Raw genomic sequence first — 14,295 nt, 5'->3', positions numbered from 1 at the left:
CTTGGATTCATTGGGTGTTTCGGCCATTATCACTAGACACCCTCATCCAAGGAGGCTCTGCCAGAGTTGATCAGGCTCTGGAGTGTCACTGGCTTATGTTAAATTGTTATTTCTCTTCTTCTTTCTTCTGTTTAGCTTTTTTGCAGTTTATTTTCTCCTATCTATTCACTGCATCTGAGAGATAATACTTACCTCTTTAGCATTTATTGAGCCTCACTTCTTCAAAGGGTTAGAAAAGGTGATAGAGGGAAGTAAGACAAAAGGGACAAGATAGGAGAGAGCAGAGAGGAGAGCCGGAAGGGGGGCGCCCCATCTGGCCTCCCACACCTCCCCGCCGGATTGGGCTGTACACTCTACCTCCCCACTGCCTCCCAGAAAAGGGGAGAAGAACAGAATATTTTCCTTTCTCCCCCGGTTAGCTGACTTCCTTAGGTGCCCAAGTGATGTCAGCCCTTTTTAGCCATAGCCAGTGACTGGTCCTCTCAGCAGTGTTAGCTAGTTCTCTTATAGCCTGCCGTTGTGCCTGTCCTCTGATCCCAAACTCTCTAAGCAGTTTTGCTGTTGTACTGGCAACAAAGCCACTTCCACTGGGCGCACCTTGATCTTCCACCCTCTGTCCTTTGCCTCAGCTGCCAAGTTGGCATACCGCAGCTTCTTGCGCTCAAACGCTTCCTCAATTGCCTCCTCCCATGGTACCATCAGCTCAATGGTAAATGGTAAATGGCCTGTATTTATATAGCGCTTTACTAGTCCCTAAGGACCCCAAAGCGCTTTACATATCCAGTCATCCACCCATTCACACACTGGTGATGGCAAGCTACATTGTAGCCACAGCCACCCTGGGGCGCACTGACAGAGGCGAGGCTGCCGGACACTGGCGCCACCGGGCCCTCTGACCACCACCAGTAGGCAACGGGTGAAGTGTCTTGCCAAAGGACACAACGACCGAGACTGTCCAAGCCGGGGCTCGAACTGGCAACCTTCCGATTACAAGGCGAACTCCCAACTCTTGAGCCACGATCGCCCAATGACATACGAAAGTTTTTGGGAGTTAGACCAAAGGACGAGGTCTGTTCGCAGAGTAGTTGTTACGATCTCTGTGTGAAAAATTAGCCTCTGATCCAAGTCCACTTGCATCTGCCAATCCCTGGCAACATTCAGCGGGCCCAGGTCCGGGGTTGAGGGGCTCGTCCTGGACTTGTCTCCCTCCCGGACAAATGTTGATGAAAGCCGATGGATCCTCTTGGTTCGTGAAGGGTTGAGCGTTGATGGATTTTCTTTTGCACTCAACTTTCTTGGCTAGACACCTGAGGACCTGGTTGTGTCTCCATGTGTATCTGCCCTGAGCAAGGCTAGTCCTACAACCAACCAAGATGTGCTTAAGTATGGCTGGGACTGTACACAGGGGGCATGATGGGTCCTTTCCAAACCACAGCTGCAGATTTATTAGGGAAGGTAGCACATTGTATGTCGCTCGGATGATGAAACTTAGTCTATTAGACTCCAAGCCCCAGATGTCACTCCATGAGAGTTTCCTCTTTTCCACACTTACTCCTTTCTGCCACATCACCTTCATCAGCATCCACAGGTATCTGAGGACTCGTGAGGTGTTTTTATAGAGCCTATATGAAATGCCATTAGGTCCTTGAGCCGATGCTGCTCTTGCCTGCTTCACTACCTTCTCCACTTCACTCCAGGTAAGTGGTCTTATGTCCATTTGGTGTCCAGGTGCTTAGTAAGTTGTTGCCTTATTTCCTCCTGCAGGGCAGTGAGTCCCTCCCTTTCTGTGTCATGGGCCCTCCTCCACTGTTTCCTCAGTTGTCTTCTCTCTTTCACTAATCTGTCAATTTCCTGCTGTCTCCTCGACTTTAACTTGTTTAAAGGGCCTTTCTGCTGTCTATAACCCTTGTTTTTACCCCAAACCGCTCAATCCCATAGCTGTAGATGATGTTTCCCAGGTTCTCCAACTTCCTTTCAACTGGACCCTTTTGTTGATGTAGTATAAGAGCCAGTTCCGAGTCAATGGTTTCCCACTCTCTTTTTTCACTGGATCTGGGCCACAGAATCAGATCTTTCCTACCTTCCATCTTCCTTTCCCTTGGTGGTAGTGGTTGGCTAGACTCAGTATTGGAAGATTCTGTTGGCTGTTTCTGAATGAGCTCTGGGCTGGTTGATGGTGTTGACTGGGGCTGGCTTACATCTGGCTGTAGCTAAGGTGGCAGAGCAGGTCAGCCACTAATCAGAAGGTCGGTGGTTCGATCCCAGGCTGCCTCCTGGCTGCATGCCAAATATCCTTGGGCAAGATACTAACCCCATGTTTGCCTACTTGTGGCGCCAGTGTCCGGCAGCCTCGCCTCTGTCAGTGCGCCCCAGGGCAGCTGTGGCTACAATGTAGCTTGCTATCGCCAGTGTGTGGATGTGTTGCTGAATGTAGTGTAAAGCGCTTTGGGGTCCTTAAGGACAAGAAAAGCGCTATACAAATGCAGGCCATTTACCATCTGTACGCAAATATGTTGCTAGCTGTTGGTGGCTAAACTCCAAGTTAGGGGCCGATAATAAATGGCCTGAGCTAGAATCTAATATTGGGTGTAGCTGGCTAAGCTCTAGACTGGGAACTGCTACTGGCTGGATTTGACTGAGTTCTAATCTGGAAACTATAGGGGAGTCTGTACGACTATGAACTTCGATCGGGGTGCTGATACCCTGAGGACTGTGGGGATTCTCCTGCCTCTGGACTTCAATCGACTGATTTGACTTACTTCTTAAAAAGTATGTGTCAATGCGAGGCCCCTTTCTCAGCTCGCTGAGGCACTTCTTCCTGCCTTGGTGGATTTTAAGCCCATGTCAGTTGTTAGTTTTGACGAGCCACAAATGCAGTTCTGCAGCTTCTTTCCTACCATCATTGATGGTCCATTATTTGCAATGCTGGTTGATCTATTCATCGTTGGTACCGCTCCGTGGTTCTTTGCCATTAAATCCGTCTGGAAAGGGTCTTCTTCCACCCCAGCTCTCACAGATGCTACGGGGTATCTTCTCCTTTGAGATTTCTGTAGCAATATTGGGTGTACCCAAGTACGCTAAAAAGTGCTGGGTCCTGCTGGTATGAGGCGCTAACCCACACCAGCCCCATTAAGCTCTATTCCCTCCTGTCAGCAGTCTTTCCCTGATTGTCAGCTGCCCTTTCGCAGCGGTCACTGGATCACTCCAGAATTCTGATTCAGTAAAGAACTAGATGTTGTACTCCCTGATAATGCATTGCGTTAAATGGCGAAAGTCTTAAGTAGGGATGGGTATTGTTTAGGTTTTATCCGATACCGGTGCCAAACCGGTACTTTTGAAACAGTGCCGGTGCTTAAACGGTGCTCAAACCGGTGCTTAAAGAATGGAGAACACAAAATTGGTCCAAAAACCTCTCATGTTTAACTGTTTTCCACTTTTTCTTTGGTCATTTTAGCCTTTTTGGCCAGGGTGAAGGGAGTATCTGCCATCAAACAAGAAGACAGCCGCATGTAGCTATGATGATGTTTGCTAGTTCACCTTACATGCATTAATGTAATAACGTGGTTAGCCTACTCAACGTAAATTACACACGAACAACATTAAGCTACTCACGCAGAGAAGAACGGCTGCTGCTGCATCATCCTCATCATTTCTGCTACACTGGCAGGGCCAGGACTCTCCTCTTCGGGTTTTTGGGGGATGTTGTGTCACGGTTCTGGGTCAGTTTGACCCAGTATTTTGAGTTGTTATATTTTGGTGTGTTTTTGCATTTTGGATTCTTTTCTTATTATGATGATGATTATGACCCTGTTTCGGTTATTCTTGTTTAGGGATTAGTTCGTAGGTTTTTGTGTTCTCATGTTTATTGCAGGTTTAGTTCAGTGTCTAGTCTGTCGCTCTGTGTCGTGTCTGCATTTTTGTTTAGTGGTGTCTTGTTTCCTGTTTTACTCTGAAGGTTCATGTTCCCGTCTTATGTCAGTGTTTCTAGCTTTGTTCCCCCTGTCTCATTAGGTCTTATTCCTCCCAGCTGTGTTCCCCTTCTGTCTCTAATTCCTTGATGACTTCCTCAGTGTATTTAAACCCAGTATGTCTTTGTGTCAGTGTCAGATCGTCTGTTATCCTCACCTCGTATTTTTGTAGGTTCCCTTATTGTGACACTGGGTTTCATAGCCTGCTTAGTTACTCTGTGTTTATAGTTTTTTCCATAGTTCCTTCAGTTTATTAGCCTTTTTAGTTTACACAGTGTTCTCTGTCTTCTTAGTTTTCCCAGTTTCAGTGTTCCCTAGTGTTTTTGTTATGCCTTCAGCCACAATAAAGGCTTGCCTTATTTTGAAAACCTAGTTCTGTCTCCACCGTGTCTGCTCTTGGGTCTACCTCATTCTTCACACCGGCGCACCCCACCGTGACATGTTGCTAACTCCGGGTCCGATAACAGGCACCACACCCGCAGTAGATGTGCTCGGTGTGAGGTCTCGCAGCAAGCTATCAAATACGGCGCATTTCTCGGCTTTAAAAAAACGCTATGCGTCGCGAGGTGTTTCATCGGATTTGAGGTGTTACCTCCTTTGACAGTATCACAGTATCAGCTTAAAGCACTTGTTGAAGGCTGCTGAGTTTGCATATTTTGCTGTGAAGTACAGCCAGACTTTTGACCGGTTTGCCTTGGGCGTTTTTTATCTGTAGCTTTGCTCTAAAAGAACTACGTACCTGGCCCCGCCTACTATCCTCGGAAACGTAAAATGATTTGCTAGAATCTAAAGTGTATGACATCTCAGGGAAAAAGCACCAAAATAAAGCACTGAAATGTGTGCTGCTTTTCGGTCTGGTTACTACCGTTTATTTCAGAACCGGTGCCATCATGGCACCGGATACCGGTACCCATCCCTAGTCTTAAGGGATGGTTGTTATGAGGAAAGGTAGCCCAGAAACTTTACCAGCAGCACAAATTCCCCCATCAACCTACATCTATGGCAGCACAACTAAGGGAGGATTCAGCGTCACCTGGTCCAGCCCTAACTATATGCTTTAGCAAAAAGGAAAGTTTGAAGCCTAATCTTGAAAGTAGAGATAGTGTCTGTCTCCTGAATCCAAACTGGAAGCTGGTTCCACAGAAGAGGGGCCTGAAAACTGAAGGCTCTGCCTCCCATTCTACTTTTAAATACTCTAGGAACAACAAGTAGGCCTGCAGAGCGAGAGCGAAGTGCTCTAATAGGGTGATATGGTACTACAAGGTCATTAAGATAAGAAGCCAAACAAAAATTTGACTGTCAGGGGAAAGCTACACTCAGCTTAAACGGGACATTCAGTTTATTCATCTTTGGTGTTCAGATTGTGATATCAGGTTGGATGTAAATCTGAATTGTATCTCTTCTTTTTTAAATTAATACTAAGTTTGTACCTGCATTCTTGTTAGTTCATGCTTGGGAAGTTCACTTGGGAGTACAGATTTCTGAGGACAGCAGTATGCAGCTGTAGAGTTTAACCATGAGGTTCTGGAAGTAAAAATACCGTTTGTATTTTTCATAGAGAATCTGAGTAGGAGCCGTGACCATCCAAAGTAGTCTTACTGCTTTAACAAAAAGCAGAAAAGGTCTACTTTGGCGAAAAATCCAAAGTGAAACAGTTACATCTCTGATTGCTGGAGTCAGACGGACTGTTATCATGGAAATATTTAAGCCCACAAACATCAGGTCACTTGTGAAACTTCTGAAATTGCCTGAGTGGTGATTACAGTCAGAAAAAAAAGCACGGTACTGTAAACATAACTAACACATGCAGAATAGAAACTACAATATGTATTTAAAACTACTATTATACAACACTAACAATGAATATTATTAAATACAAGAAGGTTGGATTTCATTTAGTGTGGAATCTGGGATTTGCAATGCTTTGTGGGATATACAGTTCCAACATAATTAAAATAAATGTTCCTTCTTTATTTATTTATTTGTTCCAGATGAAATCTTTTTATGCTCATGCCTCACCTTCTGAGCTTGGCCTGGTTCAATTCTTAAAACTCGATATATAATGATTGTCAGATACGTTAGTGGAGATAATCCATGGCAAATTCACCCTCAGAGCCAAAGAATTTGAAGAACTGTTGTCACTGTTACACTCTGCTGAGCAGACTTGGTGAATCTGCTGCTCAGCTTGTCTTTAGTGTGTCATTTACTATCTGACTGTCTGTATTGTGACTAATATTTACTATGAAAACTGGATGTAATATACCAAACCAATGTTCTGTTGCAGTAGATGCAGTATGTGTTTTAGCATTGCACTGCTGAAATATGTACACTTCTCCTGAAAATCTGGATGGGAGAATATATTCCCTAACACTTGTATATAACTTTCAGCACTGATGGTGCCTTCCCAAATCTGTGAGCATCATTTCCACAGGCACGAATGCAGAACCCTAATATGAAATGCAGGTATAAACTTAGAGCTGCCAGACTGTCTATCTCTTCTGTAGTCTGGTGGATGAGGCATGCAGAACAGTATTCAACTTTGCTTCGGTCCATTTTAAATAAGCTTTTGCCCAGATTGGCCCGCATTGCTTCTTCTTTGCATGATAGAATTTTGAGCAGCGTGGATGACACAGCAAACTGTATTGACGGAAACTGATGTCTGTGTTGTAAAATGAGATGAGATAACCTTTATTTGTCAGTTGCAGGTCTTTTGCCCACAACCGAGATGACAGACCTTGCCGACCGTACATACAATACAAACATCACATTGGGGAGACAGGTCAGGCTAGGTAGCGAGGAAAAAAACATCGAAATGTGTAACACAGAAGGATAATACAGGAATGCACAGATATCAACACACCACAGCACAATAAACACAGACAGCAACATGGGAAAGAGTTCCAGTGTGCACATCTGATCTGGGACCGCTGCAATCTTTCGACTGCGCCTCCAGCTGACCCGATGTCCACATCAGAGGGGAGGTAAGCGTTGGAGGTGGCGTTGGATCCAGGGTAGGGAGGGTGATGCGTCAGTGAGTGCTTATCAGTATCAGTATATGTATGTATGTGCGTGTCCATAGTTCAGCTGAGACAGTGTCCTTCGGTTTGAACAGCCGGTTCCGCTTTCTTAATTCTCTGATAAGCCAGGGCCAAGCCAGCTCCGATCAGCAAGAACCCTGCACATGCAGTGATTGTCATCACAGGGATTTCTCAAGAGTCTTTTGATGATATTATGCCTGTTAATTGATGAGATACTTAAAGTCTTCATAATTGTACATAATTCTGAAATTCTTCCACAATTGCCCACCTTTACTTCTGATAAACTCTTTCTCTCTAAAAGGTCATTTTAATATCCAGTCATGACACAACTTCAATTAAACTAATAGTTTTAAGTTTGTTTAGTAGGTTTAGTTTCCATTAACCGAATTAACGCAATTAACTTTGCTGCCATCAAATAAAAAACAAGGAAATAATCATTTTAAATACTACAACATCTAATTTTAAACATTTAGTATATTTTTTATGTTCTAATGCAAAACAATATAGATTTGAGACTTGCAAATGATTGTATTTTGTTTTATATATTTATTTAAATTTTGTTTAATTTTACAGTTACCCAACTGTTGGGGGCTGAATTGGTCTTGTGGATGCATATATAAATTTACATTGATTATTATTTACTAAAAAAAAAATAACATGATGATTTTTCTTAGTCCAGTAGAATTGAAAAACTTCATAGACAGGTGATTTTACAGTTGAATAAACACCGAAAAGACATAATTTGATAATCTGTGGAGATGACTTGACCTTAGTATTTAAGGACATCCAGATGCTGTGTTTCTTTTCACAGTGATAAGGCCAACTATATTGTCAGGGCCAGTGTGCAAAGTGGGACCCAAAACCAGAAGACAAGTCATATAAAAACAAGTCTTTATTGAACAAAAAGATTGTCCAGGGCAAAGCGGAGAGTGAGTCCCACAGAAACAGGGAGCACTGAACCAATTTACCGTAACTGTAAGCTGATGATCTGGCAAAGAGTGAAGGTCTGCGCTGGTTATAAATGCTGCCGCACTGATCATTGACAACGACCCGCAGGTGAGGTGAAGGTGGACCTTGAGCTAAAAGCTCCTCATGGATGTGTCATCTGACAGAAGTGGAAAACTATTCCAGGAAGACTGAAACGCACCAATCATGACATATACAACAACAAAACACCAAGGGAGTCTACAAGTATCAAACACACAAATATATCATCTGTCTAATCAACTCAAAAATCTTATCAAGTGGTTCAATAAGTCCCAGTCTCACTTTGGTCACAGACTGAATAAGCATTATGCCAATTCATGCTTTTATCAGACCTCATGTGTATTTACTGTACTATGAAGAAGCCATGGTTTCTCACTGTATAACCATAGTTTTAACTAAAAATCATCAAAAAACATCACCAATCCTAACGCTTCAATACCTCCTCAATCACCTATTTGGAGTGATCCGGACCTACCAATTAATAATAAATTATGAAATCTTGGAAAAACAAAATAAACTATACATTGTTTTCTTTAAGATTAAAATCATCCATCATGGATGCATGTGCGTTGCTTACCTGGGGACACCTGGCACTAGGACAGCGGTCCCCAACCCCCGGGCCTCGGACCGGTACCGGTCCGTGAGTCGTTTGGTACCGGGCCGCGAGAGTTGAGGCTCAGGTCTGAAATGTTTGGTTTTCAGGGTTTTTATCGGTTTTCAGCGTTATTTTGTTATTGTTTTTATCGTTAACTCGGTTTCCCTGGGTCTTTTCACGTGTGTTAGGAATAAATCTTCTTTTTTTCGGTACCGGTACCAGTTTTATTTTGTTGTATTTATCCGCGACACCTTAAAGGCCGGTCCATGAAAATAATGTCGGGCATAAACTGGTCCGTGGTGCAAAAAAGGGTGGGGACCGCTGCACTAGGATACACTATCTGAAGAAGGCAAGCCAGCGGAGATAGTTTGATGCTTTGGGTAATCTTCTGCTGGGAAACATTGGGTCTTGCCTTACATATAAATGTTACTTGTTACATGTTACATTTACCTAAGCATTGTTTCAGCCCAAACACACCCATTCATGAAAACAATATGCCTTGATGGCTGCGGCCCCTTTAATCAGGATAATGCTCCTTGTCACAAAGCAGGAAGCCAGTGCTGGTACAAAAGGAATGGTTTGTTGAGAGCTTGAAAAGAAGGCTGGTGGACGTTTTTTGCTTTGAAAGATGTTTTGCCTTTTATCCAAGAGGCTTCTTCAGTGCTACAACAACTGGTAGAGCGTTCCAGGTACTGGGTAGTGGTGGTTATGAGCTTATCCTCGTCCTTTTGAGTTGGCTCTAAACAGCGATTCAATTCAATCCCATTCCATTTTAATTATACAGCACCAAATCACAACAATATTCTATTGAGAGCCAAAGATTAATAATAACTAATGATTATAGGCTGTATGAATATCATATAGAGAAATAAAAACATGAATGGATGGTGGAAACCCACAGCAGTCTAGGCTTGTTGCAGCATAATTAAAGGAGGACTCAGGGCCATCTGATCCAAGCCTAACTATAACCTTCATGAAAAGGGAAAGTTTTAAGGCCAATCTTGAAGCAGAGAAGCTGTCCCTCTCCTGAATCCAAACTGGGAGTTGCTTCAACATAAAAACTAGTCTACATTTAAATACCCCCAGAAACCAAAAGTAAGCCTGTAGTCTAAACGTCAAGTGATTTGGTAATAAGATAAGAAGGGGCCTACTTTAAAAGACCTCCTGTGTGAGGAGAAGGAATTTAAATATGATTCTTTGGCCTTAAAAACCCTGTAACTGTGTTAAATTAAATCCTCATCAATTCATATTTAACATACTTGACTTTTCCCCAAAATGGGCTTATTTGTCAAATACCACAGACGATGTCACTTTGACCAGAAGAAATGAATGTAAAACCACTGCTGCAGTTTTCCTACCAACATGATTGTTTACACACACGAGCCAGATCTAGCTAGTTGTGATTGATAAATAAATATATAGTGGACTGCAGTTAGTCACGCACACCTCGCTCTGAGAGGTCCAATATCCCAACCCAGCAGTAATCTTTCATCTTTTCGCTGAATGCATGAACTGGGCCGGTTGTGGGCGGTTCTGAGCAGCTGGGGAAACTTAGCTGAACTGAACAGGGAGTTCAGAGTGTGGAGAATTAATCCAAACAAATAAAGAATAAAATCCAGAGCAGAGCAGCCAAAGGGGCTACAGGCCTGAGCTGGAGAGCTGAGGATGTGAAGGGCTACAGACTGAGGTGGAGCACTCTGGATGCTGGATAAGAGGCTGCAATTTTGGTGAGCTCAGGCAGATGTAAAGGAGCTGGAAAAAAATGGAAGCAGTGTCTGAAAAGGGCTGGGAAAATCATCAAAGACCCCAGTCACCCATCACATGGACTCTTCACCCTCCTGCCCTCTGGGAGGTGCTACAGGAGCCTCCGGACTAAGACCACCAGGTACCGGAACAGCTTCTTCCCCACAGCTGTCAGACTCCTGAACTCTGCCTCCTGACATCTGACCCACGTTAAACTCATGGACTGAACATACACACACCCACAACCACCTACACACACACACACAATGGACAACTGTACCCTCAAACACACAATAATAACATGGACTGAACCACCACTCACAACCACTAGCACTTTATATAGCCTCTTAACTGCACTACTGTATAGCTCTGTGTAAATAATCATTCTGTACAATACGATCATTTTTAATTCTACAACTGTTTACAACTTGCATAGTTCACATTTCTGTATAGCTGTATATCTCATATTTCTGTAAAGTTATTTATTTCATATTCTATATAGTTTTTCATATTTATAGCCTGTACATACTTATAGTTATAGCATATTCATAACATACTTCATACCATGTACATATAACATACCACAATAGACCCATTTCTGTAATATACTTACATATCTATATTGTAATATATCTATATCACTAAAGCACTTCTGGATGGATACAAACTGCATTTCGTTGCCCTGTACCTGTGCATGTGCAATGACAATAAAGTTGAATTCTATTCTATTCTATTCTATTCTATTCTATTTAAAGTGCTTTCTGGGATCCTGGAATGTCCCAAGTCTGCACAAGACATCGGTCAAGGGTTGGTTTGGCCAATTGTTTCAAGTGGACTGAAAATACAGACCCCAAAAAGACCCCTACTAAATTTTCAAAATATGTATTGAGCCCTGAGAGGGAATGGGTACGGTCAGTTATACATTTGCATAACTGACTTTTTTGTTCCACACACTGCCGCTGTCGTTACAGTTGTCGATGTCATTATTGACTTTCTGAGGTTCCACAAAGATCATTTAAAATAAATATATATATTTGAACTAAAACCAATTACATGCTGGGTCCTAATTAGATCATTCTCAAAGTCTCTGTGTGTGTGTGTGTGTGTGTGTGTGTGTGTGTGTGTGTGTGTGCGTGTGTGTGCGTGTGTGTGCGCGTGTGTGTGTGTGTGTGTGTGTGTGTGTGTGTGTGTGTGTGTGTGTTTGCTCCTCCACTGATAATATCCAGTGTGTCCTGTACCACAATCAGTGCAGCCACTACTCCATTCTCACACTCACTCCAATCTGCTGCCTGTCACTGGACACCAGCCTTCACCAAGGGCACCGTGGCAATGAGATCCACGGCCACCGCCCTAACAATCCACGGCCCGGAGCCCAGACGAGTGTTCAGGCGCAGAGCTGATCGATAAGGAAAGGCTAAGATATGCCATTACAGGTGAGGCCAGTCCCTGTGCCATCCTAGCTGCTCCACACCACAGCTCCCTGCCCATTCAGCAATATCTCCACATATTGGGGATGTGGTAAAACGAGATGGGTCATTTATTCTTTCAAGTGTTTTTGTGGCCCTGGGAGGATTTAGAGATCGTTAGGGCATCTATCGTTGGTCTACCACACCCCGCCTTGACATTGTCTGTGGCTTGGTCAAATGAAACTGCATATCAAACTCAATAACTCCAAACTTCTCACATCTACTTTAAATCCATGTCCCAATAAAGAACAATGTGTTATTATCGGGGCGTGTTGGACTGCTTTATTATTGGACAAAGAGAAAAATGAAATCCTGCTCAGGTCGAGAGAATTCTTCTCACTAAGTTTCTTCTTTCGACGTCTGATCTTTCCACACACGCACCTTCCTTCCATCTCCATTACCGTGCCAAGGCTAAAGAGCTAGGCATGTATTTTCTCCACTCTCCCATCTTCTAATCAAAGGAGCAGCCAATCAATTGGTGGCTGTAGCACCTGTCACAAGTCTTTGTGTCCTTTCAAGTTTAACTCTGAATAATAAGCATAATGATCGCTGATGTGGATGTGGATACGCACCATTAAAGGCAAATAATAACTTTTAATGCTAGTGCTAATGGGCAAAAAATAGATTCCCTTTTTATCTAGAAGAAGGAAAGCAGTTCAGAGCACTTGTGTAGAGTTCCTGTGTGCACAACCTGGCTGCTGCTCACTGCTAATGACTGAAGCATTGCTGTCAATTGCTCTGCATCGCAGAACTGAAACTCTGTCCAAATTATGTACTACTCACGATAAATTGAGGTTAACAAGGTTCATTAAGCACTTGAGGGGCATTAACAAATATCTGACAGGTTATAATTGCCACATTTTCTTCATGAGTTTGAGAAAAATTTCATATGTGAGGTATCAGGTCCCAATCAGTGAAAGAAGCATCAGAATGTTGTGCTGATAACTGCACAAGTGAGTTTTCTGTCAGAAAAAGATCAGATTTACACAGTGTTTCTGGAAGCAATCAGGGTATCTATTTTTATCAAAAGTCTCCGAGCAGGATCTCAGTTCTAACTGCCAAAATGTCCCAATGCAAACATGGTAATGCATTTTATCAGCTGTTATAACTGAAACGACTCCTGCTGATATTTGAAAGCTCAGTTAATGTGCTGTAACCTTTCAGAGCTATAGGCAATCCCACAGACTTACTGGGAACAGAAAAGTTATACCTTCTATCAATAATGTTGCGGTTTTTGTCTTTAGTCTTGAGTCACATTTCCAATCTGGAGCGCAATGGTTCAATGCGACCTATGTACTAATGAAATACTCCAGACGTAGTGATGATTCGGCACTGCTAAAGCATGCACATTCTACTGTGAGGGTGCTTTATAAACAATGTGTGGTACTGCACAGAAATGAGCATTTTTCCTGCGTGTTAGGGGCAAATGAATTAACAAGAGGTGCAACCCTAAGTTCAGTTAGAGTAGGAATGCAACACGAAACACCGAACACAATCCAGCACAGCTGATAGTTTAGCAAAGAGAGATCATTTGAAGAAACAGAAATGTGTAAATAGTTCTGTGTAAAACCTGATTCTAATCCTGAATGGACTGCAAATGTCCAGGTTAACGTTTTGGGGTTAAACAGCGTTTTTAAGTCTCGTGAGTCGGCCCTCTCCTTCATCAAAGAGACCCCAGCATGTTTATTCAGCAACTCTTGGTTCCACATAGCATACTTTTATTAAACCACTGTTTTCCAGCTTTCCACACAGATATATAAAGGCCTCTATAGATAATAAAGACTATTGCTTGCACTGTAAAATCTACATTGTATAGACATGACCCAGTGTCAGCAGTTTCCTCCATGTTGTGTACTGATTGCTCTCTTCATTCTTGTGTGCCCTTGTCCTTGGCTGGCTGGCAACAGAGGACACGTGGCAGACCAGGTCAGCTTTCATGGGCTAGTGGCTGGAACTTGAACTTCTAACATTTGTTAGTAGCAGGAGAGCCCCTGAGGGAGGCTCATATCAAAGAGGGGCTCCTTTTACTCTTGAGGAGCGGATGAAGGGAGGTGGGGGGTGGGTTCACCTGTGGTGGCAAGCTGAGGTCTGGTCAATGTTATCTACAGCTGTGTAAATGATGACATATTCATACAGAGACGCACAGAGTGCAAAATGCTTCATGTCAATCAATACGGAAAATATGGGCTTGGTCAGAAATGCTGACATTGCACATTATGTATGTCTGGCTTCAGAACTGTATTCCTACTGGATGTCCAAGATTAAAGTCCCAGATTCTTTACACTAAGGTGCCATTCATATTTCTGGACATAAAGTAAAAAAATAAATAAACAAAAAACGAAAAACAGATCCATCATATTAATGTATATTTAGATAAATATCAGTCTGAATATATTAAATGTATTGAATGAAAACTGATGTTACTGTGGCAGCACGAGGTGGGGAAGGATACTCTTTATGATTTAATAGAAAACCGACAAACGCCACCTTTCACCCAG

The 14,295-nt window shown here is 42.9% G+C and overlaps 1 long non-coding RNA gene and 1 pseudogene across 2 annotated transcripts in view; both read left to right on the top strand.

Moving 5' to 3' along the window:
• LOC309695268 overlaps positions 1-3,687 on the top strand; it is a 42,862-nt gene extending 39,175 nt beyond the window's left edge. Inside the window, exon 5 of the long non-coding RNA XR_014273096.1 lies at positions 3,455-3,687. This is a non-coding gene — a long non-coding RNA (uncharacterized lncRNA). The remainder of the gene's footprint in view (positions 1-3,454) is intronic.
• The window catches only part of LOC309695388, a 215,442-nt pseudogene that overhangs the window by 184,498 nt on the left and 16,649 nt on the right, over positions 1-14,295 (top strand). The gene's annotated exons all lie outside the window — the stretch shown is intronic.

Source organism: Aulonocara stuartgranti, assembly GCF_965226115.1.
Source record: "Aulonocara stuartgranti genome assembly, chromosome: 19".
Classification (NCBI taxonomy): domain Eukaryota; kingdom Metazoa; phylum Chordata; class Actinopteri; order Cichliformes; family Cichlidae; genus Aulonocara; species Aulonocara stuartgranti.
The sequence above is the reverse complement of the archived record's forward strand: the minus strand, read 5'-3'. Positions and strand labels throughout refer to the sequence as shown.